The sequence below is a fragment of the Dendrobates tinctorius genome, unplaced genomic scaffold, assembly GCF_039654945.1.
Source record: "Dendrobates tinctorius isolate UK_male_01 unplaced genomic scaffold, ASM3965494v1 ptg000285l, whole genome shotgun sequence".
NCBI lineage: Eukaryota > Metazoa > Chordata > Amphibia > Anura > Dendrobatidae > Dendrobates > Dendrobates tinctorius.
Window position 1 is genome coordinate 354,946 of NW_027361952.1, and position 27,336 is coordinate 382,281.

Below are 27,336 nucleotides of genomic sequence, written 5' to 3' on the forward strand. Positions count from 1 at the left end.
TTTTTTTGCATAAAAACAGTCCCAAAAAATGTGCTGTATTGTCTCTGGATCCTTACATCCCTCCCTTGGACAAACTTCTTGAACCCTTATCCCTCTCCTGCTCAGAAAAGCTCGTGTTGGCAAACATCCTTGTAATGCCATCCAGGTTACGTCCTTTTGCCGATTGCTGATCCCTATAATAAAAAAGAGCTTCCAGACTTGCTTTGATTGCGCAATATTGCAGGATGGCACATCACATAAAGATTCACCCTCCTTTAGTCTCTTAGCAAGATTTCTTTTATCAGGTCTATCTGTGGAGCTTAAACCAATTTGATCATAGAAGGACTTAAGTACTACGTAAAAGGACGGCACAACAAACGCAACTGGCTTCCTCAAATCCTTCTCACACCAGCTCCATTTCTGAAATAGCCAACCTGCCAAAAACCTGCACATGTCAGCAGCCTTACTTTTCCCCTGGGAAAGTCTATAAATATTTAAAAAATAATACATCTTTAAAAATCTTTCGATATTGGGAAAATCACAGCCGCCCATTTCCACAGAAAGCATCACCTTTTCTCTCCTTAATTTCTCCATCTTTGACCCCCAAAAAAAGGTAAACAGTTTCCTTGTAACTCTCTTAGTCCACAAACTCGCAGGCAGAAATATCATAGCAGTGTATAGCAGTAAAGGAAGGATCACCGACTTCACAATAAGTACCTTACCTCTCAGGGACAGGTTCCTTAATTTCCAATAATTCAGTTTCTGCTCCATTTTGTTTTCCAAGATCATCAGGCTCTTCTTCCCTTTAAGTTCCTTTTCAAAAATTACACCAAGAACTTCCATCTCTTTTTTTCTTTCTACTCCCACCACACTGACATCCACCTGCCTCCCAAAGTTGCAAAACTGACACTTATTCCAATTTACAGCCATTCCAGCCACACCACAAAAAATTCTTATGTGAAGATTTATCCTATTAAGCTCAGCTTGTGAACCACAAATAAAAACAATGTCATCCATGTAACTTAATGACTTGACGGGCCCCCCCATTCCTCCAGGTATAAAAGCACCAGCCACACACTTATCGACTTGCACGCTTTTTAAAAGAGCTTCAACCACACAAATAAAAAGGATTGGTGATAAAGGGCACCCTTGCCTAACCCCCGATAGAATATTGAAACTAGAACTCACATGACCATTAATTAAAATCTGACTACTAACTCCGCAATAAAAAGACTTAATAATATTCAATAATTTAATGGGGATCCCAAGATGTCTAAGTGCAGCAAACAAGAATCTATGTGAAACTTTATCAAAAGCTTTTTCCAGGTCCACTGACTGTACGAGAAGGGGGTTCTTATTAAAATTAGCGTGATAAATTAAGTCCCTTAAAAGCACCAAGTTATCCGAGATTCTCCTACCTGGCACCGCACATGCTTGGTATTCACCCACCATATCTATTATTACATCACTCACTCTATTTGCTACAATTTTGGAAATAATCTTGTAATCACAATTGAGCAAAGTTATTGGCCTCCAGTTTTTAATTTCTCTCACTTCACCCTTCTTATGTATTAAAGTGACAATCCCTCTACGCATAGAGTCAGACAAAACCGCATGAGTAAAAACATATTCCACCACCCGATAAAATTCCACATCTAAAATATCCCAAAATACCACATAAAATTCCACTGGAAGGCCATCACAACCAGGTGTCTTCCCTTTTGCCAGCCCATCCACAGCACGCCTCACTTCATCCTTTCTGAACCCATCACTTAGAGAAGACACCTTTTCTTCATGGATATTGTCAGCCAAAATATTACAATAACCATTAATTTCTGCATCACTGGCTCTGCTATCATTCGAAAAAAGTATTTTATAAAAGGAATGTATACCATCGATCATTTCCTCACCACACTTCTCACCTGCAGGAGTAAAAACAGACTTAAAAACTCCTTTAGGCTTAAAACATTTCTTAAAAAAATATCTCGTACATTGCTCATCTTCTTCCATGTGTTGTATTTTCGCTTTAAAAACAATAGACTTTCCTTTTTCAATTAATGTTTTTTTAAAATCCTCTTTCAAATCAGCAATCTCACGATCCACCTCCATCCCCGCTCTTTTAAACTTATAGAGCGCCTCCATCTTTGAAATTGTTGCTGCCTCTTGCTCTCTTTTAGCTTTTGCCCTTTTAGAACACACCCCTTTAAAATAATGTGCAAATTTCTCCTTTGCCCAGTCCCACCATTCCAACAGATTTTTGAAACGGTGCTGTTCGGACACACAGAATGTAAACACGTTTTTAAAACCACCTCTCACATCCTCTTCTTGCAGCAAGCTTACGTTTAGCTTCCAGAGACCCTTGCCAAAAGCCAGGGACTCAGTAATACACAGATCTGCCACTACCATCTTGTGGTCAGAAAAAATGTTCATCACATGATTGCATTTGGCCACTTTGATCCCTTCAGACACAAACACATAATCAATCCGGGAACTACAACGCCCACTGTCTGCTTCGAATGTAAACTTGTTTTCAGTAGGCCGAACTGTCAAACCCACATCCGTGTAGCGTAAATCCTGCACCAATTGATTTAACAGGTTGGAAGTCACATCAGTCCTGAATTCTGCAAAGCTCTTACGATCATTTGCGGATCTAATACAATTAAAATCACCAGCTATTATAGAAAAATCTCTACCTGGCAGAAACAGCTTTACCGACTCCAAAAAGGACACACGTGCTTGCTTGTCAGCAGGGGCGTAAATATTAAACACCCTTACCCGGTGACCTAAGAAATCCACTAACAAAAACAAACATCTTCCAGGTATAATAATTTTGAACTGTAATACTTTTAAATTATTATTTTTCAATAGTATGCCTACACCTTCATTTTTGTTGTCTGTACAAGGAGACCAAAAGGATTGACCCCTTGTCCATTCACTTGCATGCGGTGAAGCTTTAATTGCACATTCCTGCAGACATATAATGTCCGCATCCACCCCCTCCATATAATCTAATATACCTGCTCTCCTAGTGGTGGAACTAATCCCCCGCACATTCAGGGAAGCAACACATAGACTCATCGTGGCGAAAAAAATTATTCTCCACCATACATTCTCCATCATGATTTAAACAAAGGCGTATTCCTACCATCCACTTTTCTACATATATCAGGCGACTCAGGATCTGAGCCCCTGTTAGAGCCACCAGGCATTGGAGAGACAGGATCTCCCTGCCCACCAAACCAACACCCCTCCATTCTACTCTTTTTACTGAGCGAGGAAGCCATTTTCTCATCTTCCTCCTCATCCTCCCCATCATCTTCGTCAAAATCACTTTCACCACTACTACTAGTCCCCTCATCCCTCTGCCCAGGTGTGAGCGTCCTATCTGAATCCTCCTCCTCCTCATCCTGAAACTCCATTCCTTCCCCATTTCCTTCCTCCACTACATGGTCTACACATATGGCTGCATTAGCATATCCCAAGTCACCACCAAGGCCCTGTCCTTCAGACACAGTGTCCATTGCATCCTTGGCCTTACCCAGATCAATTATAGGAGAGCTCTGAAAATCTGTTCCCCCTTTTTGACCACTCCCACCTTCCTCCATCTTAGATCCAACATGGCCCACTTTCCTTCCACCATTTTGTTTCTGGCCCTTTTGCACTTTAGCTGCATTTGAAACTATCACACCAACACAATGTTCAGGTTTCCCTTTTCCACCAAACTCACTTTTCTCATCCTTAGTACATCCGTGTTCAGAAGCATCAACACTCTTACCATCACTCTTATTTCCCCAATGACCACTAGTTGCATCCGCATAGGACTTGGGAATCTGAGTCCACAATCTACATTTCCTGGCAAAATGCCCTTCCAACCCACACAAGTCACACACCTTTGCCTCAGGGCAACTATCCACCATGTGGTCAGGCTTCCCACAGTTCTTACAAACAATCCCTTGCACTGGGCAATCTTTCTGCACATGTCCATACATATGACACTTTCTACAGTATTCAATTTGTCCAGTGTAGAAACAAAAACCCCTCTCACCCCCAATGGAAAATTGTGCAGGAATGCTCAAAGCACCCCCAATAGCTGTTGCATCAGGAATTAGTTTTACCAAGTATCTTCTTTTGCCATTGTAATAGTTATGCCTATTTTTCATCCTCCCCAGAAATTTGACTTCATAACAGTATCTTCTCAAAAAATGGGTTATAGTATCATCTGGAACCTTGGGATTATACATATGTACCACAACATATTTGTAAGTCTGCTGAAAAAGGGGCTCCACAGCAATAAACTCCAAGCATTCCACTTCCTTCTTCTCCTTCATCCGCACAAGCTCCATGTAAACTTTCTGACATATGCCCAAGGAAACAAAAGTGATATCATAAATTCCCTGCTTTTGAAAATCCTGCAGTGCCAATACATCTGTTACCTTAAGGCTTCTTATGTTCTTCAAAACATTCATACAAATTTGGTCCAGGCCAATTTCTTCCTCATGTCCAGACAGAACCTGCAGACGGACGGAGTCCTCTAATCCACGTGTCTTCTCCACCATTTTCGCAGCAGATAAACACAGCCGCCACTCTATCGCACACCAGGGCCCCACAAGGGGAACCCCGATCGCAACCGCCACCCAACAAGAAACAGAAGTAGTCTCCCACCACTGCTGCTCATCAGAAGGCTGAGAAGCGGTACTCACCCGGAGAGAATGGTATCTCCCCTGCCAGGTAAGTATGAGTTGGGGCCCGCCGGTCCGACGAGCGGCCCTCCGACGCAGCTCTCCAACATCGCGGAGTCTCGTGCCCGAAGGGGAGGGGGTGTCTTGGCGTAGGGCGCAGGCCGCCCGGAGGCTCGTTGAGTGGGAGGCGCTGGCTGGCGCCCGGTCCAACCCCCACGGGGCAGGCCGAGCTCGACTGAGTCCCAAGCCGTCCAAGATGCCCAGCAGCAGCCAGAGTCATTTGCATGTAGGGCCATTGGCTCCACCCCAGCCTCGCTCACGCCGCTGCTCCCACCCGGGGAACATGCAGACAGCTCCAGCTCCAGCTGCTGCTGCTGCTGCTGCTGCTGCCCCCCTCCTCCTCCCGGCCCAGTGGCCAAGTGAATAAGACGCAGGCGAGCTGATCAATCCCCACCAGCCCAGGGAGCCCCAAAAGGGCCAAAGGCAGCAAGGAACAGACAAGCCAAGCAAAAAGACACACAGCGATGCACGGAAGTTGTGGCAGGCCTCCCCCACAAGGGGGAGCCAAAGGCCACAACTGACGCCGCTTTGAGCTGCTCCAAAGTATTCTAGCTCTGGCAACAGGTGTGACGTGCGGCTCTGCCAGAGCACGTTTCTTTCGGTGGGTCGGCTTCTGTCTTTGACCAGAGGAAATCAGGGGAAAGCGCGAACGCAGTCCCCCACTACCACAAATTATGCAGTCGAGTTTCCCGCATTTGGGGAAATCGCAGGGGTCAGCACACCCGGAGTGCAATGGATGAGCCTCACCCTGGGAGAACCACCTTAGTGATCATGGTATCTCCCCTGCCAGGTAAGTATGAGTTGGGGCCCGCCGGTCCGACGAGCGGCCCTCCGACGCAGCTCTCCAACATCGCGGAGTCTCGTGCCCGAAGGGGAGGGGGTGTCTTGGCGTAGGGCGCAGGCCGCCCGGAGGCTCGTTGAGTGGGAGGCGCTGGCTGGCGCCCGGTCCAACCCCCACGGGGCAGGCCGAGCTCGACTGAGTCCCAAGCCGTCCAAGATGCCCAGCAGCAGCCAGAGTCATTTGCATGTAGGGCCATTGGCTCCACCCCAGCCTCGCTCACGCCGCTGCTCCCACCCGGGGAACATGCAGACAGCTCCAGCTCCAGCTGCTGCTGCTGCTGCTGCCCCCCTCCTCCTCCCGGCCCAGTGGCCAAGTGAATAAGACGCAGGCGAGCTGATCAATCCCCACCAGCCCAGGGAGCCCCAAAAGGGCCAAAGGCAGCAAGGAACAGACAAGCCAAGCAAAAAGACACACAGCGATGCACGGAAGTTGTGGCAGGCCTCCCCCACAAGGGGGAGCCAAAGGCCACAACTGACGCCGCTTTGAGCTGCTCCAAAGTATTCTAGCTCTGGCAACAGGTGTGACGTGCGGCTCTGCCAGAGCACGTTTCTTTCGGTGGGTCGGCTTCTGTCTTTGACCAGAGGAAATCAGGGGAAAGCGCGAACGCAGTCCCCCACTACCACAAATTATGCAGTCGAGTTTCCCGCATTTGGGGAAATCGCAGGGGTCAGCACACCCGGAGTGCAATGGATGAGCCTCACCCTGGGAGAACCACCTTAGTGATCATGGTATCTCCCCTGCCAGGTAAGTATGAGTTGGGGCCCGCCGGTCCGACGAGCGGCCCTCCAACATCGCGGAGTCTCGTGCCCGAAGGGGAGGGGGTGTCTTGGCGTAGGGCGCAGGCCGCCCGGAGGCTCGTTGAGTGGGAGGCGCTGGCTGGCGCCCGGTCCAACCCCCACGGGGCAGGCCGAGCTCGACTGAGTCCCAAGCCGTCCAAGATGCCCAGCAGCAGCCAGAGTCATTTGCATGTAGGGCCATTGGCTCCACCCCAGCCTCGCTCACGCCGCTGCTCCCACCCGGGGAACATGCAGACAGCTCCAGCTCCAGCTGCTGCTGCTGCTGCTGCTGCCGCCCCCCTCCTCCCGGCCCAGTGGCCAAGTGAATAAGACGCAGGCGAGCTGATCAATCCCCACCAGCCCAGGGAGCCCCAAAAGGGCCAAAGGCAGCAAGGAACAGACAAGCCAAGCAAAAAGACACACAGCGATGCACGGAAGTTGTGGCAGGCCTCCCCCACAAGGGGGAGCCAAAGGCCACAACTGACGCCGCTTTGAGCTGCTCCAAAGTATTCTAGCTCTGGCAACAGGTGTGACGTGCGGCTCTGCCAGAGCACGTTTCTTTCGGTGGGTCGGCTTCTGTCTTTGACCAGAGGAAATCAGGGGAAAGCGCGAACGCAGTCCCCCACTACCACAAATTATGCAGTCGAGTTTCCCGCATTTGGGGAAATCGCAGGGGTCAGCACACCCGGAGTGCAATGGATGAGCCTCACCCTGGGAGAACCACCTTAGTGATCATGGTATCTCCCCTGCCAGGTAAGTATGAGTTGGGGCCCGCCGGTCCGACGAGCGGCCCTCCGACGCAGCTCTCCAACATCGCGGAGTCTCGTGCCCGAAGGGGAGGGGGTGTCTTGACGTAGGGCGCAGGCCGCCCGGAGGCTCGTTGAGTGGGAGGCGCTGGCTGGCGCCCGGTCCAACCCCCACGGGGCAGGCCGAGCTCGACTGAGTCCCAAGCCGTCCAAGATGCCCAGCAGCAGCCAGAGTCATTTGCATGTAGGGCCATTGGCTCCACCCCAGCCTCGCTCACGCCGCTGCTCCCACCCGGGGAACATGCAGACAGCTCCAGCTCCAGCTGCAGCTGCTGCCCCCCTCCTCCTCCCGGCCCAGTGGCCAAGTGAATAAGACGCAGGCGAGCTGATCAATCCCCACCAGCCCAGGGAGCCCCAAAAGGGCCAAAGGCAGCAAGGAACAGACAAGCCAAGCAAAAAGACACACAGCGATGCACGGAAGTTGTGGCAGGCCTCCCCCACAAGGGGGAGCCAAAGGCCACAACTGACGCCACTTTGAACTGCTCCAAAGTATTCTAGCTCTGGCAACAGGTGTGACGTGCGGCTCTGCCAGAGCACGTTTCTTTCGGTGGGTCGGCTTCTGTCTTTGACCAGAGGAAATCAGGGGAAAGCGCGAACGCAGTCCCCCACTACCACAAATTATGCAGTCGAGTTTCCCGCATTTGGGGAAATCGCAGGGGTCAGCACACCCTGGGAGAACCACCTTAGTGATCATGGTATCTCCCCTGCCAGGTAAGTATGAGTTGGGGCCCGCCGGTCCGACGAGCGGCCCTCCGACGCAGCTCTCCAACATCGCGGAGTCTCGTGCCCGAAGGGGAGGGGGTGTCTTGGCGTAGGGCGCAGGCCGCCCGGAGGCTCGTTGAGTGGGAGGCGCTGGCTGGCGCCCGGTCCAACCCCCACGGGGCAGGCCAAGCTCGACTGAGTCCCAAGCCGTCCAAGATGCCCAGCAGCAGCCAGAGTCATTTGCATGTAGGGCCATTGGCTCCACCCCAGCCTCGCTCACGCCGCTGCTCCCACCCGGGGAACATGCAGACAGCTCCAGCTCCAGCTGCTGCTGCTGCTGCCCCCCTCCTCCCGGCCCAGTGGCCAAGTGAATAAGACGCAGGCGAGCTGATCAATCCCCACCAGCCCAGGGAGCCCCAAAAGGGCCAAAGGCAGCAAGGAACAGACAAGCCAAGCAAAAAGACACACAGCGATGCACGGAAGTTGTGGCAGGCCTCCCCCACAAGGGGGAGCCAAAGGCCACAACTGACGCCGCTTTGAGCTGCTCCAAAGTATTCTAGCTCTGGCAACAGGTGTGACGTGCGGCTCTGCCAGAGCACGTTTCTTTCGGTGGGTCGGCTTCTGTCTTTGACCAGAGGAAATCAGGGGAAAGCGCGAACGCAGTCCCCCACTACCACAAATTATGCAGTCGAGTTTCCCGCATTTGGGGAAATCGCAGGGGTCAGCACACCCGGAGTGCAATGGATGAGCCTCACCCTGGGAGAACCACCTTAGTGATCATGGTATCTCCCCTGCCAGGTAAGTATGAGTTGGGGCCCGCCGGTCCGACGAGCGGCCCTCCGACGCAGCTCTCCAACATCGCGGAGTCTCGTGCCCGAAGGGGAGGGGGTGTCTTGGCGTAGGGCGCAGGCCGCCCGGAGGCTCGTTGAGTGGGAGGCGCTGGCTGGCGCCCGGTCCAACCCCCACGGGGCAGGCCGAGCTCGACTGAGTCCCAAGCCGTCCAAGATGCCCAGCAGCAGCCAGAGTCATTTGCATGTAGGGCCATTGGCTCCACCCCAGCCTCGCTCACGCCGCTGCTCCCACCCGGGGAACATGCAGACAGCTCCAGCTCCAGCTGCTGCTGCTGCTGCTGCCCCCGCTGCTGCTGCTGCTGCCCCCCTCCTCCTCCCGGCCCAGTGGCCAAGTGAATAAGACGCAGGCGAGCTGATCAATCCCTACCAGCCCAGGGAGCCCCAAAAGGGCCAAAGGCAGCAAGGAACAGACAAGCCAAGCAAAAAGACACACAGCGATGCACGGAAGTTGTGGCAGGCCTCCCCCACAAGGGGGAGCCAAAGGCCACAACTGACGCCGCTTTGAGCTGCTCCAAAGTATTCTAGCTCTGGCAACAGGTGTGACGTGCGGCTCTGCCAGAGCACGTTTCTTTCGGTGGGTCGGCTTCTGTCTTTGACCAGAGGAAATCAGGGGAAAGCGCGAACGCAGTCCCCCACTACCACAAATTATGCAGTCGAGTTTCCCGCATTTGGGGAAATCGCAGGGGTCAGCACACCCGGAGTGCAATGGATGAGCCTCACCCTGGGAGAACCACCTTAGTGATCATGGTATCTCCCCTGCCAGGTAAGTATGAGTTGGGGCCCGCCGGTCCGACGAGCGGCCCTCCGACGCAGCTCTCCAACATCGCGGAGTCTCGTGCCCGAAGGGGAGGGGGTGTCTTGGCGTAGGGCGCAGGCCGCCCGGAGGCTCGTTGAGTGGGAGGCGCTGGCTGGCACCCGGTCCAACCCCCACGGGGCAGGCCGAGCTCGACTGAGTCCCAAGCCATCCAAGATGCCCAGCAGCAGCCAGAGTCATTTGCATGTAGGGCCATTGGCTCCACCCCAGCCTCGCTCACGCCGCTGCTCCCACCCGGGGAACATGCAGACAGCTCCAGCTCCAGCTGCTGCTGCTGCTGCCCCCCTCCTCCTCCCGGCCCAGTGGCCAAGTGAATAAGACGCAGGCGAGCTGATCAATCCCCACCAGCCCAGGGAGCCCCAAAAGGGCCAAAGGCAGCAAGGAACAGACAAGCCAAGCAAAAAGACACACAGCGATGCACGGAAGTTGTGGCAGGCCTCCCCCACAAGGGGGAGCCAAAGGCCACAACTGACGACACTTTGAGCTGCTCCAAAGTATTCTAGCTCTGGCAACAGGTGTGACGTGCGGCTCTGCCAGAGCACGTTTCTTTCGGTGGGTCGGCTTCTGTCTTTGACCAGAGGAAATCAGGGGAAAGCGCGAACGCAGTCCCCCACTACCACAAATTATGCAGTCGAGTTTCCCGCATTTGGGGAAATCGCAGGGGTCAGCACACCCTGGGAGAACCACCTTAGTGATCATGGTATCTCCCCTGCCAGGTAAGTATGAGTTGGGGCCCGCCGGTCCGACGAGCGGCCCTCCGACGCAGCTCTCCAACATCGCGGAGTCTCGTGCCCGAAGGGGAGGGGGTGTCTTGGCGTAGGGCGCAGGCCGCCCGGAGGCTCGTTGAGTGGGAGGCGCTGGCTGGCGCCCGGTCCAACCCCCACGGGGCAGGCCGAGCTCGACTGAGTCCCAAGCCGTCCAAGATGCCCAGCAGCAGCCAGAGTCATTTGCATGTAGGGCCATTGGCTCCACCCCAGCCTCGCTCACGCCGCTGCTCCCACCCGGGGAACATGCAGACAGCTCCAGCTCCAGCTGCTGCTGCTGCTGCCCCCCTCCTCCCGGCCCAGTGGCCAAGTGAATAAGACGCAGGCGAGCTGATCAATCCCCACCAGCCCAGGGAGCCCCAAAAGGGCCAAAGGCAGCAAGGAACAGACAAGCCAAGCAAAAAGACACACAGCGATGCACGGAAGTTGTGGCAGGCCTCCCCCACAAGGGGGAGCCAAAGGCCACAACTGACGCCGCTTTGAGCTGCTCCAAAGTATTCTAGCTCTGGCAACAGGTGTGACGTGCGGCTCTGCCAGAGCACGTTTCTTTCGGTGGGTCGGCTTCTGTCTTTGACCAGAGGAAATCAGGGGAAAGCGCGAACGCAGTCCCCCACTACCACAAATTATGCAGTCGAGTTTCCCGCATTTGGGGAAATCGCAGGGGTCAGCACACCCGGAGTGCAATGGATGAGCCTCACCCTGGGAGAACCACCTTAGTGATCATGGTATCTCCCCTGCCAGGTAAGTATGAGTTGGGGCCCGCCGGTCCGACGAGCGGCCCTCCGACGCAGCTCTCCAACATCGCGGAGTCTCGTGCCCGAAGGGGAGGGGGTGTCTTGGCGTAGGGCGCAGGCCGCCCGGAGGCTCGTTGAGTGGGAGGCGCTGGCTGGCGCCCGGTCCAACCCCCACGGGGCAGGCCGAGCTCGACTGAGTCCCAAGCCGTCCAAGATGCCCAGCAGCAGCCAGAGTCATTTGCATGTAGGGCCATTGGCTCCACCCCAGCCTCGCTCACGCCGCTGCTCCCACCCGGGGAACATGCAGACAGCTCCAGCTCCAGCTGCTGCTGCTGCTGCTGCTGCTGCTGCCCCCCTCCTCCTCCCGGCCCAGTGGCCAAGTGAATAAGACGCAGGCGAGCTGATCAATCCCCACCAGCCCAGGGAGCCCCAAAAGGGCCAAAGGCAGCAAGGAACAGACAAGCCAAGCAAAAAGACACACAGCGATGCACGGAAGTTGTGGCAGGCCTCCCCCACAAGGGGGAGCCAAAGGCCACAACTGACGCCGCTTTGAGCTGCTCCAAAGTATTCTAGCTCTGGCAACAGGTGTGACGTGCGGCTCTGCCAGAGCACGTTTCTTTCGGTGGGTCGGCTTCTGTCTTTGACCAGAGGAAATCAGGGGAAAGCGCGAACGCAGTCCCCCACTACCACAAATTATGCAGTCGAGTTTCCCGCATTTGGGGAAATCGCAGGGGTCAGCACACCCGGAGTGCAATGGATGAGCCTCACCCTGGGAGAACCACCTTAGTGATCATGGTATCTCCCCTGCCAGGTAAGTATGAGTTAGGGCCCGCCGGTCCGATGAGCGGCCCTCCGACGCAGCTCTCCAACATCGCGGAGTCTCGTGCCCGAAGGGGAGGGGGTGTCTTGGCGTAGGGCGCAGGCCGCCCGGAGGCTCGTTGAGTGGGAGGCGCTGGCTGGCGCCCGGTCCAACCCCCACGGGGCAGGCCGAGCTCGACTGAGTCCCAAGCCGTCCAAGATGCCCAGCAGCAGCCAGAGTCATTTGCATGTAGGGCCATTGGCTCCACCCCAGCCTCGCTCACGCCGCTGCTCCCACCTGGGGAACATGCAGACAGCTCCAGCTCCAGCTGCTGCTGCTGCTGCCCCCCTCCTCCTCCCGGCCCAGTGGCCAAGTGAATAAGACGCAGGCGAGCTGATCAATCCCCACCAGCCCAGGGAGCCCCAAAAGGGCCAAAGGCAGCAAGGAACAGACAAGCCAAGCAAAAAGACACACAGCGATGCACGGAAGTTGTGGCAGGCCTCCCCCACAAGGGGGAGCCAAAGGCCACAACTGACGCCGCTTTGAGCTGCTCCAAAGTATTCTAGCTCTGGCAACAGGTGTGACGTGCGGCTCTGCCAGAGCACGTTTCTTTCGGTGGGTCGGCTTCTGTCTTTGACCAGAGGAAATCAGGGGAAAGCGCGAACGCAGTCCCCCACTACCACAAATTATGCAGTCGAGTTTCCCGCATTTGGGGAAATCGCAGGGGTCAGCACACCCGGAGTGCAATGGATGAGCCTCACCCTGGGAGAACCACCTTAGTGATCATGGTATCTCCCCTGCCAGGTAAGTATGAGTTGGGGCCCGCCGGTCCGACGAGCGGCCCTCCGACGCAGCTCTCCAACATCGCGGAGTCTCGTGCCCGAAGGGGAGGGGGTGTCTTGGCGTAGGGCGCAGGCCGCCCGGAGGCTCGTTGAGTGGGAGGCGCTGGCTGGCGCCCGGTCCAACCCCCACGGGGCAGGCCGAGCTCGACTGAGTCCCAAGCCGTCCAAGATGCCCAGCAGCAGCCAGAGTCATTTGCATGTAGGGCCATTGGCTCCACCCCAGCCTCGCTCACGCCGCTGCTCCCACCCGGGGAACATGCAGACAGCTCCAGCTCCAGCTGCTGCTGCTGCTGCCCCCCTCCTCCTCCCGGCCCAGTGGCCAAGTGAATAAGACGCAGGCGAGCTGATCAATCCCCACCAGCCCAGGGAGCCCCAAAAGGGCCAAAGGCAGCAAGGAACAGACAAGCCAAGCAAAAAGACACACAGCGATGCACGGAAGTTGTGGCAGGCCTCCCCCACAAGGGGGAGCCAAAGGCCACAACTGACGCCGCTTTGAGCTGCTCCAAAGTATTCTAGCTCTGGCAACAGGTGTGACGTGCGGCTCTGCCAGAGCACGTTTCTTTCGGTGGGTCGGCTTCTGTCTTTGACCAGAGGAAATCAGGGGAAAGCGCGAACGCAGTCCCCCACTACCACAAATTATGCAGTCGAGTTTCCCGCATTTGGGGAAATCGCAGGGGTCAGCACACCCGGAGTGCAATGGATGAGCCTCACCCTGGGAGAACCACCTTAGTGATCATGGTATCTCCCCTGCCAGGTAAGTATGAGTTGGGGCCCGCCGGTCCGACGAGCGGCCCTCCGACGCAGCTCTCCAACATCGCGGAGTCTCGTGCCCGAAGGGGAGGGGGTGTCTTGGCGTAGGGCGCAGGCCGCCCGGAGGCTCGTTGAGTGGGAGGCGCTGGCTGGCGCCCGGTCCAACCCCCACGGGGCAGGCCGAGCTCGACTGAGTCCCAAGCCGTCCAAGATGCCCAGCAGCAGCCAGAGTCATTTGCATGTAGGGCCATTGGCTCCACCCCAGCCTCGCTCACGCCGCTGCTCCCACCCGGGGAACATGCAGACAGCTCCAGCTCCAGCTGCTGCTGCTGCTGCCCCCCTCCTCCCGGCCCAGTGGCCAAGTGAATAAGACGCAGGCGAGCTGATCAATCCCCACCAGCCCAGGGAGCCCCAAAAGGGCCAAAGGCAGCAAGGAACAGACAAGCCAAGCAAAAAGACACACAGCGATGCACGGAAGTTGTGGCAGGCCTCCCCCACAAGGGGGAGCCAAAGGCCACAACTGACGCCGCTTTGAGCTGCTCCAAAGTATTCTAGCTCTGGCAACAGGTGTGACGTGACGTGCGGCTCTGCCAGAGCACGTTTCTTTCGGTGGGTCGGCTTCTGTCTTTGACCAGAGGAAATCAGGGGAAAGCGCGAACGCAGTCCCCCACTACCACAAATTATGCAGTCGAGTTTCCCGCATTTGGGGAAATCGCAGGGGTCAGCACACCCGGAGTGCAATGGATGAGCCTCACCCTGGGAGAACCACCTTAGTGATCATGGTATCTCCCCTGCCAGGTAAGTATGAGTTGGGGCCCGCCGGTCCGACGAGCGGCCCTCCGACGCAGCTCTCCAACATCGCGGAGTCTCGTGCCCGAAGGGGAGGGGGTGTCTTGGCGTAGGGCGCAGGCCGCCCGGAGGCTCGTTGAGTGGGAGGCGCTGGCTGGCGCCCGGTCCAACCCCCACGGGGCAGGCCGAGCTCGACTGAGTCCCAAGCCGTCCAAGATGCCCAGCAGCAGCCAGAGTCATTTGCATGTAGGGCCATTGGCTCCACCCCAGCCTCACTCACGCCGCTGCTCCCACCCGGGGAACATGCAGACAGCTCCAGCTCCAGCTGCTGCTGCTGCCCCCCTCCTCCTCCCGGCCCAGTGGCCAAGTGAATAAGACGCAGGCGAGCTGATCAATCCCCACCAGCCCAGGGAGCCCCAAAAGGGCCAAAGGCAGCAAGGAACAGACAAGCCAAGCAAAAAGACACACAGCGATGCACGGAAGTTGTGGCAGGCCTCCCCCACAAGGGGGAGCCAAAGGCCACAACTGACGCCGCTTTGAGCTGCTCCAAAGTATTCTAGCTCTGGCAACAGGTGTGACGTGCGGCTCTGCCAGAGCACGTTTCTTTCGGTGGGTCGGCTTCTGTCTTTGACCAGAGGAAATCAGGGGAAAGCGCGAACGCAGTCCCCCACTACCACAAATTATGCAGTCGAGTTTCCCGCATTTGGGGAAATCGCAGGGGTCAGCACACCCGGAGTGCAATGGATGAGCCTCACCCTGGGAGAACCACCTTAGTGATCATGGTATCTCCCCTGCCAGGTAAGTATGAGTTGGGGCCCGCCGGTCCGACGAGCGGCCCTCCGACGCAGCTCTCCAACATCGCGGAGTCTCGTGCCCGAAGGGGAGGGGGTGTCTTGGCGTAGGGCGCAGGCCGCCCGGAGGCTCGTTGAGTGGGAGGCGCTGGCTGGCGCCCGGTCCAACCCCCACGGGGCAGGCCGAGCTCGACTGAGTCCCAAGCCGTCCAAGATGCCCAGCAGCAGCCAGAGTCATTTGCATGTAGGGCCATTGGCTCCACCCCAGCCTCGCTCACGCCGCTGCTCCCACCCGGGGAACATGCAGACAGCTCCAGCTCCAGCTGCTGCTGCTGCCCCCCTCCTCCTCCCGGCCCAGTGGCCAAGTGAATAAGACGCAGGCGAGCTGATCAATCCCCACCAGCCCAGGGAGCCCCAAAAGGGCCAAAGGCAGCAAGGAACAGACAAGCCAAGCAAAAAGACACACAGCGATGCACGGAAGTTGTGGCAGGCCTCCCCCACAAGGGGGAGCCAAAGGCCACAACTGACGCCGCTTTGAGCTGCTCCAAAGTATTCTAGCTCTGGCAACAGGTGTGACGTGCGGCTCTGCCAGAGCACGTTTCTTTCGGTGGGTCGGCTTCTGTCTTTGACCAGAGGAAATCAGGGGAAAGCGCGAACGCAGTCCCCCACTACCACAAATTATGCAGTCGAGTTTCCCGCATTTGGGGAAATCGCAGGGGTCAGCACACCCGGAGTGCAATGGATGAGCCTCACCCTGGGAGAACCACCTTAGTGATCACGGTATCTCCCCTGCCAGGTAAGTATGAGTTGGGGCCCGCCGGTCCGACGAGCGGCCCTCCGACGCAGCTCTCCAACATCGCGGAGTCTCGTGCCCGAAGGGGAGGGGGTGTCTTGGCGTAGGGCGCAGGCCGCCCGGAGGCTCGTTGAGTGGGAGGCGCTGGCTGGCGCCCGGTCCAACCCCCACGGGGCAGGCCGAGCTCGACTGAGTCCCAAGCCGTCCAAGATGCCCAGCAGCAGCCAGAGTCATTTGCATGTAGGGCCATTGGCTCCACCCCAGCCTCGCTCACGCCGCTGCTCCCACCCGGGGAACATGCAGACAGCTCCAGCTCCAGCTGCTGCTGCTGCTGCCCCCCTCCTCCTCCCGGCCCAGTGGCCAAGTGAATAAGACGCAGGCGAGCTGATCAATCCCCACCAGCCCAGGGAGCCCCAAAAGGGCCAAAGGCAGCAAGGAACAGACAAGCCAAGCAAAAAGACACACAGCGATGCACGGAAGTTGTGGCAGGCCTCCCCCACAAGGGGGAGCCAAAGGCCACAACTGACGCCGCTTTGAGCTGCTCCAAAGTATTCTAGCTCTGGCAACAGGTGTGACGTGCGGCTCTGCCAGAGCACGTTTCTTTCGGTGGGTCGGCTTCTGTCTTTGACCAGAGGAAATCAGGGGAAAGCGCGAACGCAGTCCCCCACTACCACAAATTATGCAGTCGAGTTTCCCGCATTTGGGGAAATCGCAGGGGTCAGCACACCCGGAGTGCAATGGATGAACCTCACCCTGGGAGAACCACCTTAGTGATCATGGTATCTCCCCTGCCAGGTAAGTATGAGTTGGGGCCCGCCGGTCCGACGAGCGGCCCTCCGACGCAGCTCTCCAACATCGCGGAGTCTCGTGCCCGAAGGGGAGGGGGTGTCTTGGCGTAGGGCGCAGGCCGCCCGGAGGCTCGTTGAGTGGGAGGCGCTGGCTGGCGCCCGGTCCAACCCCCACGGGGCAGGCCGAGCTCGACTGAGTCCCAAGCCGTCCAAGATGCCCAGCAGCAGCCAGAGTCATTTGCATGTAGGGCCATTGGCTCCACCCCAGCCTCGCTCACGCCGCTGCTCCCACCCGGGGAACATGCAGACAGCTCCAGCTCCAGCTGCTGCTGCTGCTGCTGCTGCTGCCCCCCTCCTCCTCCTCCCGGCCCAGTGGCCAAGTGAATAAGACGCAGGCGAGCTGATCAATCCCCACCAGCCCAGGGAGCCCCAAAAGGGCCAAAGGCAGCAAGGAACAGACAAGCCAAGCAAAAAGACACACAGCGATGCACGGAAGTTGTGGCAGGCCTCCCCCACAAGGGGGAGCCAAAGGCCACAACTGACGCCGCTTTGAGCTGCTCCAAAGTATTCTAGCTCTGGCAACAGGTGTGACGTGACGTGCGGCTCTGCCAGAGCACGTTTCTTTCGGTGGGTCGGCTTCTGTCTTTGACCAGAGGAAATCAGGGGAAAGCGCGAACGCAGTCCCCCACTACCACAAATTATGCAGTCGAGTTTCCCGCATTTGGGGAAATCGCAGGGGTCAGCACACCCGGAGTGCAATGGATGAGCCTCACCCTGGGAGAACCACCTTAGTGATCATGGTATCTCCCCTGCCAGGTAAGTATGAGTTGGGGCCCGCCGGTCCGACGAGCGGCCCTCCGACGCAGCTCTCCAACATCGCGGAGTCTCGTGCCCGAAGGGGAGGGGGTGTCTTGGCGTAGGGCGCAGGCCGCCCGGAGGCTCGTTGAGTGGGAGGCGCTGGCTGGCGCCCGGTCCAACCCCCACGGGGCAGGCCGAGCTCGACTGAGTCCCAAGCCGTCCAAGATGCCCAGCAGCAGCCAGAGTCATTTGCATGTAGGGCCATTGGCTCCACCCCAGCCTCGCTCACGCCGCTGCTCCCACCCGGGGAACATGCAGACAGCTCCAGCTGCTGCTGCTGCCCCCCTCCTCCTCCCGGCCCAGTGGCCAAGTGAATAAGACGCAGGCGAGCTGATCAATCCCCACCAGCCCAGGGAGCCCCAAAAGGGCCAAAGGCAGCAAGGAACAGACAAGCCAAGCAAAAAGACACACAGCGATGCACGGAAGTTGTGGCAGGCCTCCCCCACAAGGGGGAGCCAAAGGCCACAACTGACGCCGCTTTGAGCTGCTCCAAAGTATTCTAGCTCTGGCAACAGGTGTGACGTGACGTGCGGCTCTGCCAGAGCACGTTTCTTTCGGTGGGTCGGCTTCTGTCTTTGACCAGAGGAAATCAGGGGAAAGCGCGAACGCAGTCCCCCACTACCACAAATTATGCAGTCGAGTTTCCCGCATTTGGGGAAATCGCAGGGGTCAGCACACCCGGAGTGCAATGGATGAGCCTCACCCTGGGAGAACCACCTTAGTGATCATGGTATCTCCCCTGCCAGGTAAGTATGAGTTGGGGCCCGCCGGTCCGACGAGCTGCCCTCCAACATCGCGGAGTCTCGTGCCCGAAGGGGAGGGGGTGTCTTGGCGTAGGGCGCAGGCCGCCCGGAGGCTCGTTGAGTGGGAGGCGCTGGCTGGCGCCCGGTCCAACCCCCACGGGGCAGGCCGAGCTCGACTGAGTCCCAAGCCGTCCAAGATGCCCAGCAGCAGCCAGAGTCATTTGCATGTAGGGCCATTGGCTCCACCCCAGCCTCGCTCACGCCGCTGCTCCCACCCGGGGAACATGCAGACAGCTCCAGCTCCAGCTGCTGCTGCTGCTGCTGCTGCCGCCCCCCTCCTCCTCCCGGCCCAGTGGCCAAGTGAATAAGACGCAGGCGAGCTGATCAATCCCCACCAGCCCAGGGAGCCCCAAAAGGGCCAAAGGCAGCAAGGAACAGACAAGCCAAGCAAAAAGACACACAGCGATGCACGGAAGTTGTGGCAGGCCTCCCCCACAAGGGGGAGCCAAAGGCCACAACTGACGCCGCTTTGAGCTGCTCCAAAGTATTCTAGCTCTGGCAACAGGTGTGACGTGCGGCTCTGCCAGAGCACGTTTCTTTCGGTGGGTCGGCTTCTGTCTTTGACCAGAGGAAATCAGGGGAAAGCGCGAACGCAGTCCCCCACTACCACAAATTATGCAGTCGAGTTTCCCGCATTTGGGGAAATCGCAGGGGTCAGCACACCCGGAGTGCAATGGATGAGCCTCACCCTGGGAGAACCACCTTAGTGATCATGGTATCTCCCCTGCCAGGTAAGTATGAGTTGGGGCCCGCCGGTCCGACGAGCGGCCCTCCGACGCAGCTCTCCAACATCGCGGAGTCTCGTGCCCGAAGGGGAGGGGGTGTCTTGGCGTAGGGCGCAGGCCGCCCGGAGGCTCGTTGAGTGGGAGGCGCTGGCTGGCGCCCGGTCCAACCCCCACGGGGCAGGCCGAGCTCGACTGAGTCCCAAGCCGTCCAAGATGCCCAGCAGCAGCCAGAGTCATTTGCATGTAGGGCCATTGGCTCCACCCCAGCCTCGCTCACGCCGCTGCTCCCACCCGGGGAACATGCAGACAGCTCCAGCTCCAGCTGCTGCTGCTGCCCCCCTCCTCCTCCCGGCCCAGTGGCCAAGTGAATAAGACGCAGGCGAGCTGATCAATCCCCACCAGCCCAGGGAGCCCCAAAAGGGCCAAAGGCAGCAAGGAACAGACAAGCCAAGCAAAAAGACACACAGCGATGCACGGAAGTTGTGGCAGGCCTCCCCCACAAGGGGGAGCCAAAGGCCACAACTGACGCCGCTTTGAGCTGCTCCAAAGTATTCTAGCTCTGGCAACAGGTGTGACGTGCGGCTCTGCCAGAGCACGTTTCTTTCGGTGGGTCGGCTTCTGTCTTTGACCAGAGGAAATCAGGGGAAAGCGCGAACGCAGTCCCCCACTACCACAAATTATGCAGTCGAGTTTCCCGCATTTGGGGAAATCGCAGGGGTCAGCACACCCGGAGTGCAATGGATGAGCCTCACCCTGGGAGAACCACCTTAGTGATCATGGTATCTCCCCTGCCAGGTAAGTATGAGTTGGGGCCCGCCGGTCCGACGAGCGGCCCTCCGACGCAGCTCTCCAACATCGCGGAGTCTCGTGCCCGAAGGGGAGGGGGTGTCTTGGCGTAGGGCGCAGGCCGCCCGGAGGCTCGTTGAGTGGGAGGCGCTGGCTGGCGCCCGGTCCAACCCCCACGGGGCAGGCCGAGCTCGACTGAGTCCCAAGCCGTCCAAGATGCCCAGCAGCAGCCAGAGTCATTTGCATGTAGGGCCATTGGCTCCACCCCAGCCTCGCTCACGCCGCTGCTCCCACCCGGGGAACATGCAGACAGCTCCAGCTCCAGCTGCTGCTGCTGCTGCTGCCCCCCTCCTCCTCCCGGCCCAGTGGCCAAGTGAATAAGACGCAGGCGAGCTGATCAATCCCCACCAGCCCAGGGAGCCCCAAAAGGGCCAAAGGCAGCAAGGAACAGACAAGCCAAGCAAAAAGACACACAGCGATGCACGGAAGTTGTGGCAGGCCTCCCCCACAAGGGGGAGCCAAAGGCCACAACTGACGCCGCTTTGAGCTGCTCCAAAGTATTCTAGCTCTGGCAACAGGTGTGACGTGCGGCTCTGCCAGAGCACGTTTCTTTCGGTGGGTCGGCTTCTGTCTTTGACCAGAGGAAATCAGGGGAAAGCGCGAACGCAGTCCCCCACTACCACAAATTATGCAGTCGAGTTTCCCGCATTTGGGGAAATCGCAGGGGTCAGCACACCCGGAGTGCAATGGATGAGCCTCACCCTGGGAGAACCACCTTAGTGATCATGGTATCTCCCCTGCCAGGTAAGTATGAGTTGGGGCCCGCCGGTCCGACGAGCGGCCCTCCGACGCAGCTCTCCAACATCGCGGAGTCTCGTGCCCGAAGGGGAGGGGGTGTCTTGACGTAGGGCGCAGGCCGCCCGGAGGCTCGTTGAGTGGGAGGCGCTGGCTGGCGCCCGGTCCAACCCCCACGGGGCAGGCCGAGCTCGACTGAGTCCCAAGCCGTCCAAGATGCCCAGCAGCAGCCAGAGTCATTTGCATGTAGGGCCATTGGCTCCACCCCAGCCTCGCTCACGCCGCTGCTCCCACCCGGGGAACATGCAGACAGCTCCAGCTCCAGCTGCAGCTGCTGCTGCTGCTGCTGCCCCCCTCCTCCTCCCGGCCCAGTGGCCAAGTGAATAAGACGCAGGCGAGCTGATCAATCCCTACCAGCCCAGGGAGCCCCAAAAGGGCCAAAGGCAGCAAGGAACAGACAAGCCAAGCAAAAAGACACACAGCGATGCACGGAAGTTGTGGCAGGCCTCCCCCACAAGGGGGAGCCAAAGGCCACAACTGACGCCGCTTTGAGCTGCTCCAAAGTATTCTAGCTCTGGCAACAGGTGTGACGTGCGGCTCTGCCAGAGCACGTTTCTTTCGGTGGGTCGGCTTCTGTCTTTGACCAGAGGAAATCAGGGGAAAGCGCGAACGCAGTCCCCCACTACCACAAATTATGCAGTCGAGTTTCCCACATTTGGGGAAATCGCAGGGGTCAGCACACCCGGAGTGCAATGGATGAGCCTCACCCTGGGAGAACCACCTTAGTGATCATGGTATCTCCCCTGCCAGGTAAGTATGAGTTGGGGCCCGCCGGTCCGACGAGCGGCCCTCCGACGCAGCTCTCCAACATCGCGGAGTCTCGTGCCCGAAGGGGAGGGGGTGTCTTGGCGTAGGGCGCAGGCCGCCCGGAGGCTCGTTGAGTGGGAGGCGCTGGCTGGCACCCGGTCCAACTCCCACGGGGCAGGCCGAGCTCGACTGAGTCCCAAGCCGTCCAAGATGCCCAGCAGCAGCCAGAGTCATTTGCATGTAGGGCCATTGGCTCCACCCCAGCCTCGCTCACGCCGCTGCTCCCACCCGGGGAACATGCAGACAGCTCCAGCTGCTGCTGCTGCCCCCCTCCTCCTCCCGGCCCAGTGGCCAAGTGAATAAGACGCAGGCGAGCTGATCAATCCCCACCAGCCCAGGGAGCCCCAAAAGGGCCAAAGGCAGCAAGGAACAGACAAGCCAAGCAAAAAGACACACAGCGATGCACGGAAGTTGTGGCAGGCCTCCCCCACAAGGGGGAGCCAAAGGCCACAACTGACGCCACTTTGAACTGCTCCAAAGTATTCTAGCTCTGGCAACAGGTGTGACGTGCGGCTCTGCCAGAGCACGTTTCTTTCGGTGGGTCGGCTTCTGTCTTTGACCAGAGGAAATCAGGGGAAAGCGCGAACGCAGTCCCCCACTACCACAAATTATGCAGTCGAGTTTCCCGCATTTGGGGAAATCGCAGGGGTCAGCACACCCTGGGAGAACCACCTTAGTGATCATGGTATCTCCCCTGCCAGGTAAGTATGAGTTGGGGCCCGCCGGTCCGACGAGCGGCCCTCCGACGCAGCTCTCCAACATCGCGGAGTCTCGTGCCCGAAGGGGAGGGGGTGTCTTGGCGTAGGGCGCAGGCCGCCCGGAGGCTCGTTGAGTGGGAGGCGCTGGCTGGCGCCCGGTCCAACCCCCACGGGGCAGGCCAAGCTCGACTGAGTCCCAAGCCGTCCAAGATGCCCAGCAGCAGCCAGAGTCATTTGCATGTAGGGCCATTGGCTCCACCCCAGCCTCGCTCACGCCGCTGCTCCCACCCGGGGAACATGCAGACAGCTCCAGCTCCAGCTGCTGCTGCTGCTGCCCCCCTCCTCCCGGCCCAGTGGCCAAGTGAATAAGACGCAGGCGAGCTGATCAATCCCCACCAGCCCAGGGAGCCCCAAAAGGGCCAAAGGCAGCAAGGAACAGACAAGCCAAGCAAAAAGACACACAGCGATGCACGGAAGTTGTGGCAGGCCTCCCCCACAAGGGGGAGCCAAAGGCCACAACTGACGCCGCTTTGAGCTGCTCCAAAGTATTCTAGCTCTGGCAACAGGTGTGACGTGCGGCTCTGCCAGAGCACGTTTCTTTCGGTGGGTCGGCTTCTGTCTTTGACCAGAGGAAATCAGGGGAAAGCGCGAACGCAGTCCCCCACTACCACAAATTATGCAGTCGAGTTTCCCGCATTTGGGGAAATCGCAGGGGTCAGCACACCCGGAGTGCAATGGATGAGCCTCACCCTGGGAGAACCACCTTAGTGATCATGGTATCTCCCCTGCCAGGTAAGTATGAGTTGGGGCCCGCCGGTCCGACGAGCGGCCCTCCGACGCAGCTCTCCAACATCGCGGAGTCTCGTGCCCGAAGGGGAGGGGGTGTCTTGGCGTAGGGCGCAGGCCGCCCGGAGGCTCGTTGAGTGGGAGGCGCTGGCTGGCGCCCGGTCCAACCCCCACGGGGCAGGCCGAGCTCGACTGAGTCCCAAGCCGTCCAAGATGCCCAGCAGCAGCCAGAGTCATTTGCATGTAGGGCCATTGGCTCCACCCCAGCCTCGCTCACGCCGCTGCTCCCACCCGGGGAACATGCAGACAGCTCCAGCTCCAGCTGCTGCTGCTGCTGCTGCCGCCCCCCTCCTCCTCCCGGCCCAGTGGCCAAGTGAATAAGACGCAGGCGAGCTGATCAATCCCTACCAGCCCAGGGAGCCCCAAAAGGGCCAAAGGCAGCAAGGAACAGACAAGCCAAGCAAAAAGACACACAGCGATGCACGGAAGTTGTGGCAGGCCTCCCCCACAAGGGGGAGCCAAAGGCCACAACTGACGCCGCTTTGAGCTGCTCCAAAGTATTCTAGCTCTGGCAACAGGTGTGACGTGCGGCTCTGCCAGAGCACGTTTCTTTCGGTGGGTCGGCTTCTGTCTTTGACCAGAGGAAATCAGGGGAAAGCGCGAACGCAGTCCCCCACTACCACAAATTATGCAGTCGAGTTTCCCGCATTTGGGGAAATCGCAGGGGTCAGCACACCCGGAGTGCAATGGATGAGCCTCACCCTGGGAGAACCACCTTAGTGATCATGGTATCTCCCCTGCCAGGTAAGTATGAGTTGGGGCCCGCCGGTCCGACGAGCGGCCCTCCGACGCAGCTCTCAAACATCGCGGAGTCTCGTGCCCGAAGGGGAGGGGGTGTCTTGGCGTAGGGCGCAGGCCGCCCGGAGGCTCGTTGAGTGGGAGGCGCTGGCTGGCGCCCGGTCCAACCCCCACGGGGCAGGCCGAGCTCGACTGAGTCCCAAGCCGTCCAAGATGCCCAGCAGCAGCCAGAGTCATTTGCATGTAGGGCCATTGGCTCCACCCCAGCCTCACTCACGCCGCTGCTCCCACCCGGGGAACATGCAGACAGCTCCAGCTCCAGCTGCTGCTGCTGCCCCCCTCCTCCTCCCGGCCCAGTGGCCAAGTGAATAAGACGCAGGCGAGCTGATCAATCCCCACCAGCCCAGGGAGCCCCAAAAGGGCCAAAGGCAGCAAGGAACAGACAAGCCAAGCAAAAAGACACACAGCGATGCACGGAAGTTGTGGCAGGCCTCCCCCACAAGGGGGAGCCAAAGGCCACAACTGACGCCGCTTTGAGCTGCTCCAAAGTATTCTAGCTCTGGCAACAGGTGTGACGTGCGGCTCTGCCAGAGCACGTTTCTTTCGGTGGGTCGGCTTCTGTCTTTGACCAGAGGAAATCAGGGGAAAGCGCGAACGCAGTCCCCCACTACCACAAATTATGCAGTCGAGTTTCCCGCATTTGGGGAAATCGCAGGGGTCAGCACACCCGGAGTGCAATGGATGAGCCTCACCCTGGGAGAACCACCTTAGTGATCACGGTATCTCCCCTGCCAGGTAAGTATGAGTTGGGGCCCGCCGGTCCGACGAGCGGCCCTCCGACGCAGCTCTCCAACATCGCGGAGTCTCGTGCCCGAAGGGGAGGGGGTGTCTTGGCGTAGGGCGCAGGCCGCCCGGAGGCTCGTTGAGTGGGAGGCGCTGGCTGGCGCCCGGTCCAACCCCCACGGGGCAGGCCGAGCTCGACTGAGTCCCAAGCCGTCCAAGATGCCCAGCAGCAGCCAGAGTCATTTGCATGTAGGGCCATTGGCTCCACCCCAGCCTCGCTCACGCCGCTGCTCCCACCCGGGGAACATGCAGACAGCTCCAGCTCCAGCTGCTGCTGCTGCTGCTGCTGCTGCTGCCCCCCTCCTCCTCCCGGCCCAGTGGCCAAGTGAATAAGACGCAGGCGAGCTGATCAATCCCCACCAGCCCAGGGAGCCCCAAAAGGGCCAAAGGCAGCAAGGAACAGACAAGCCAAGCAAAAAGACACACAGCGATGCACGGAAGTTGTGGCAGGCCTCCCCCACAAGGGGGAGCCAAAGGCCACAACTGACGCCGCTTTGAGCTGCTCCAAAGTATTCTAGCTCTGGCAACAGGTGTGACGTGACGTGCGGCTCTGCCAGAGCACGTTTCTTTCGGTGGGTCGGCTTCTGTCTTTGACCAGAGGAAATCAGGGGAAAGCGCGAACGCAGTCCCCCACTACCACAAATTATGCAGTCGAGTTTCCCGCATTTGGGGAAATCGCAGGGGTCAGCACACCCGGAGTGCAATGGATGAGCCTCACCCTGGGAGAACCACCTTAGTGATCACGGTATCTCCCCTGCCAGGTAAGTATGAGTTGGGGCCCGCCGGTCCGACGAGCGGCCCTCCGACGCAGCTCTCCAACATCGCGGAGTCTCGTGCCCGAAGGGGAGGGGGTGTCTTGGCGTAGGGCGCAGGCCGCCCGGAGGCTCGTTGAGTGGGAGGCGCTGGCTGGCGCCCGGTCCAACCCCCACGGGGCAGGCCGAGCTCGACTGAGTCCCAAGCCGTCCAAGATGCCCAGCAGCAGCCAGAGTCATTTGCATGTAGGGCCATTGGCTCCACCCCAGCCTCGCTCACGCCGCTGCTCCCACCCGGGGAACATGCAGACAGCTCCAGCTGCTGCTGCTGCTGCCCCCCTCCTCCTCCCGGCCCAGTGGCCAAGTGAATAAGACGCAGGCGAGCTGATCAATCCCCACCAGCCCAGGGAGCCCCAAAAGGGCCAAAGGCAGCAAGGAACAGACAAGCCAAGCAAAAAGACACACAGCGATGCACGGAAGTTGTGGCAGGCCTCCCCCACAAGGGGGAGCCAAAGGCCACAACTGACGCCGCTTTGAGCTGCTCCAAAGTATTCTAGCTCTGGCAACAGGTGTGACGTGACGTGCGGCTCTGCCAGAGCACGTTTCTTTCGGTGGGTCGGCTTCTGTCTTTGACCAGAGGAAATCAGGGGAAAGCGCGAACGCAGTCCCCCACTACCACAAATTATGCAGTCGAGTTTCCCGCATTTGGGGAAATCGCAGGGGTCAGCACACCCGGAGTGCAATGGATGAGCCTCACCCTGGGAGAACCACCTTAGTGATCATGGTATCTCCCCTGCCAGGTAAGTATGAGTTGGGGCCCGCCGGTCCGACGAGCGGCCCTCCGACGCAGCTCTCCAACATCGCGGAGTCTCGTGCCCGAAGGGGAGGGGGTGTCTTGGCGTAGGGCGCAGGCCGCCCGGAGGCTCGTTGAGTGGGAGGCGCTGGCTGGCGCCCGGTCCAACCCCCACGGGGCAGGCCGAGCTCGACTGAGTCCCAAGCCGTCCAAGATGCCCAGCAGCAGCCAGAGTCATTTGCATGTAGGGCCATTGGCTCCACCCCAGCCTCGCTCACGCCGCTGCTCCCACCCGGGGAACATGCAGACAGCTCCAGCTGCTGCTGCTGCTGCTGCTGCCCCCCTCCTCCTCCCGGCCCAGTGGCCAAGTGAATAAGACGCAGGCGAGCTGATCAATCCCCACCAGCCCAGGGAGCCCCAAAAGGGCCAAAGGCAGCAAGGAACAGACAAGCCAAGCAAAAAGACACACAGCGATGCACGGAAGTTGTGGCAGGCCTCCCCCACAAGGGGGAGCCAAAGGCCACAACTGACGCCGCTTTGAGCTGCTCCAAAGTATTCTAGCTCTGGCAACAGGTGTGACGTGACGTGCGGCTCTGCCAGAGCACGTTTCTTTCGGTGGGTCGGCTTCTGTCTTTGACCAGAGGAAATCAGGGGAAAGCGCGAACGCAGTCCCCCACTACCACAAATTATGCAGTCGAGTTTCCCGCATTTGGGGAAATCGCAGGGGTCAGCACACCCGGAGTGCAATGGATGAGCCTCACCCTGGGAGAACCACCTTAGTGATCATGGTATCTCCCCTGCCAGGTAAGTATGAGTTGGGGCCCGCCGGTCCGACGAGCGGCCCTCCGACGCAGCTCTCCAACATCGCGGAGTCTCGTGCCCGAAGGGGAGGGGGTGTCTTGGCGTAGGGCGCAGGCCGCCCGGAGGCTCGTTGAGTGGGAGGCGCTGGCTGGCGCCCGGTCCAACCCCCACGGGGCAGGCCGAGCTCGACTGAGTCCCAAGCCGTCCAAGATGCCCAGCAGCAGCCAGAGTCATTTGCATGTAGGGCCATTGGCTCCACCCCAGCCTCGCTCACGCCGCTGCTCCCACCCGGGGAACATGCAGACAGCTCCAGCTGCTGCTGCTGCTGCTGCTGCTGCCCCCCTCCTCCTCCCGGCCCAGTGGCCAAGTGAATAAGACGCAGGCGAGCTGATCAATCCCCACCAGCCCAGGGAGCCCCAAAAGGGCCAAAGGCAGCAAGGAACAGACAAGCCAAGCAAAAAGACACACAGCGA

The 27,336-nt window shown here is 58.9% G+C and overlaps 25 non-coding genes and 3 pseudogenes across 25 annotated transcripts; all 28 read right to left on the bottom strand.

Moving 5' to 3' along the window:
- Positions 1 to 5,352: 5,352 nt before the first annotated feature.
- LOC141072702 (U1 spliceosomal RNA) lies at positions 5,353 to 5,516 on the bottom strand. Its single transcript, XR_012226767.1, has one exon. It is a non-coding gene; the product is annotated as a U1 spliceosomal RNA (small nuclear RNA).
- A 631-nt stretch (positions 5,517 to 6,147) lies between these two features.
- Positions 6,148 to 6,311, bottom strand: LOC141072714 (U1 spliceosomal RNA). Its single transcript, XR_012226778.1, has one exon. It is a non-coding gene; the product is annotated as a U1 spliceosomal RNA (small nuclear RNA).
- Positions 6,312 to 6,932: 621 nt separating this feature from the next.
- On the bottom strand, positions 6,933 to 7,096 carry LOC141072725 (U1 spliceosomal RNA). The gene has a single exon (XR_012226789.1). It is a non-coding gene; the product is annotated as a U1 spliceosomal RNA (small nuclear RNA).
- A 625-nt stretch (positions 7,097 to 7,721) lies between these two features.
- On the bottom strand, positions 7,722 to 7,860 carry LOC141072758 (U1 spliceosomal RNA; annotated as a pseudogene).
- Positions 7,861 to 8,485: 625 nt separating this feature from the next.
- LOC141072737 (U1 spliceosomal RNA) lies at positions 8,486 to 8,649 on the bottom strand. The gene has a single exon (XR_012226800.1). It is a non-coding gene; the product is annotated as a U1 spliceosomal RNA (small nuclear RNA).
- A 652-nt stretch (positions 8,650 to 9,301) lies between these two features.
- On the bottom strand, positions 9,302 to 9,465 carry LOC141072748 (U1 spliceosomal RNA). Its single transcript, XR_012226811.1, has one exon. It is a non-coding gene; the product is annotated as a U1 spliceosomal RNA (small nuclear RNA).
- A 628-nt stretch (positions 9,466 to 10,093) lies between these two features.
- Positions 10,094 to 10,232, bottom strand: LOC141072760 (U1 spliceosomal RNA; annotated as a pseudogene).
- A 625-nt stretch (positions 10,233 to 10,857) lies between these two features.
- Positions 10,858 to 11,021, bottom strand: LOC141072759 (U1 spliceosomal RNA). Its single transcript, XR_012226821.1, has one exon. It is a non-coding gene; the product is annotated as a U1 spliceosomal RNA (small nuclear RNA).
- Positions 11,022 to 11,661: 640 nt separating this feature from the next.
- Positions 11,662 to 11,825, bottom strand: LOC141072770 (U1 spliceosomal RNA). The gene has a single exon (XR_012226823.1). It is a non-coding gene; the product is annotated as a U1 spliceosomal RNA (small nuclear RNA).
- A 628-nt stretch (positions 11,826 to 12,453) lies between these two features.
- Positions 12,454 to 12,617, bottom strand: LOC141072772 (U1 spliceosomal RNA). The gene has a single exon (XR_012226825.1). It is a non-coding gene; the product is annotated as a U1 spliceosomal RNA (small nuclear RNA).
- A 628-nt stretch (positions 12,618 to 13,245) lies between these two features.
- On the bottom strand, positions 13,246 to 13,409 carry LOC141072773 (U1 spliceosomal RNA). The gene has a single exon (XR_012226826.1). It is a non-coding gene; the product is annotated as a U1 spliceosomal RNA (small nuclear RNA).
- Positions 13,410 to 14,039: 630 nt separating this feature from the next.
- On the bottom strand, positions 14,040 to 14,203 carry LOC141072774 (U1 spliceosomal RNA). Its single transcript, XR_012226827.1, has one exon. It is a non-coding gene; the product is annotated as a U1 spliceosomal RNA (small nuclear RNA).
- A 625-nt stretch (positions 14,204 to 14,828) lies between these two features.
- On the bottom strand, positions 14,829 to 14,992 carry LOC141072775 (U1 spliceosomal RNA). Its single transcript, XR_012226828.1, has one exon. It is a non-coding gene; the product is annotated as a U1 spliceosomal RNA (small nuclear RNA).
- Positions 14,993 to 15,617: 625 nt separating this feature from the next.
- Positions 15,618 to 15,781, bottom strand: LOC141072746 (U1 spliceosomal RNA). Its single transcript, XR_012226809.1, has one exon. It is a non-coding gene; the product is annotated as a U1 spliceosomal RNA (small nuclear RNA).
- Positions 15,782 to 16,409: 628 nt separating this feature from the next.
- Positions 16,410 to 16,573, bottom strand: LOC141072745 (U1 spliceosomal RNA). The gene has a single exon (XR_012226808.1). It is a non-coding gene; the product is annotated as a U1 spliceosomal RNA (small nuclear RNA).
- A 645-nt stretch (positions 16,574 to 17,218) lies between these two features.
- Positions 17,219 to 17,382, bottom strand: LOC141072776 (U1 spliceosomal RNA). The gene has a single exon (XR_012226829.1). It is a non-coding gene; the product is annotated as a U1 spliceosomal RNA (small nuclear RNA).
- Positions 17,383 to 18,006: 624 nt separating this feature from the next.
- Positions 18,007 to 18,170, bottom strand: LOC141072777 (U1 spliceosomal RNA). Its single transcript, XR_012226830.1, has one exon. It is a non-coding gene; the product is annotated as a U1 spliceosomal RNA (small nuclear RNA).
- Positions 18,171 to 18,794: 624 nt separating this feature from the next.
- LOC141072778 (U1 spliceosomal RNA) lies at positions 18,795 to 18,958 on the bottom strand. The gene has a single exon (XR_012226831.1). It is a non-coding gene; the product is annotated as a U1 spliceosomal RNA (small nuclear RNA).
- Positions 18,959 to 19,583: 625 nt separating this feature from the next.
- Positions 19,584 to 19,747, bottom strand: LOC141072779 (U1 spliceosomal RNA). The gene has a single exon (XR_012226832.1). It is a non-coding gene; the product is annotated as a U1 spliceosomal RNA (small nuclear RNA).
- A 631-nt stretch (positions 19,748 to 20,378) lies between these two features.
- Positions 20,379 to 20,542, bottom strand: LOC141072780 (U1 spliceosomal RNA). Its single transcript, XR_012226833.1, has one exon. It is a non-coding gene; the product is annotated as a U1 spliceosomal RNA (small nuclear RNA).
- A 637-nt stretch (positions 20,543 to 21,179) lies between these two features.
- LOC141072662 (U1 spliceosomal RNA) lies at positions 21,180 to 21,343 on the bottom strand. The gene has a single exon (XR_012226726.1). It is a non-coding gene; the product is annotated as a U1 spliceosomal RNA (small nuclear RNA).
- Positions 21,344 to 21,962: 619 nt separating this feature from the next.
- LOC141072761 (U1 spliceosomal RNA) lies at positions 21,963 to 22,101 on the bottom strand (annotated as a pseudogene).
- A 625-nt stretch (positions 22,102 to 22,726) lies between these two features.
- LOC141072781 (U1 spliceosomal RNA) lies at positions 22,727 to 22,890 on the bottom strand. Its single transcript, XR_012226834.1, has one exon. It is a non-coding gene; the product is annotated as a U1 spliceosomal RNA (small nuclear RNA).
- Positions 22,891 to 23,524: 634 nt separating this feature from the next.
- Positions 23,525 to 23,688, bottom strand: LOC141072783 (U1 spliceosomal RNA). The gene has a single exon (XR_012226836.1). It is a non-coding gene; the product is annotated as a U1 spliceosomal RNA (small nuclear RNA).
- Positions 23,689 to 24,313: 625 nt separating this feature from the next.
- LOC141072747 (U1 spliceosomal RNA) lies at positions 24,314 to 24,477 on the bottom strand. Its single transcript, XR_012226810.1, has one exon. It is a non-coding gene; the product is annotated as a U1 spliceosomal RNA (small nuclear RNA).
- Positions 24,478 to 25,122: 645 nt separating this feature from the next.
- LOC141072749 (U1 spliceosomal RNA) lies at positions 25,123 to 25,286 on the bottom strand. Its single transcript, XR_012226812.1, has one exon. It is a non-coding gene; the product is annotated as a U1 spliceosomal RNA (small nuclear RNA).
- A 627-nt stretch (positions 25,287 to 25,913) lies between these two features.
- LOC141072784 (U1 spliceosomal RNA) lies at positions 25,914 to 26,077 on the bottom strand. The gene has a single exon (XR_012226837.1). It is a non-coding gene; the product is annotated as a U1 spliceosomal RNA (small nuclear RNA).
- Positions 26,078 to 26,710: 633 nt separating this feature from the next.
- LOC141072785 (U1 spliceosomal RNA) lies at positions 26,711 to 26,874 on the bottom strand. Its single transcript, XR_012226838.1, has one exon. It is a non-coding gene; the product is annotated as a U1 spliceosomal RNA (small nuclear RNA).
- Between the last annotated feature and the right edge of the window lie 462 nt (positions 26,875 to 27,336).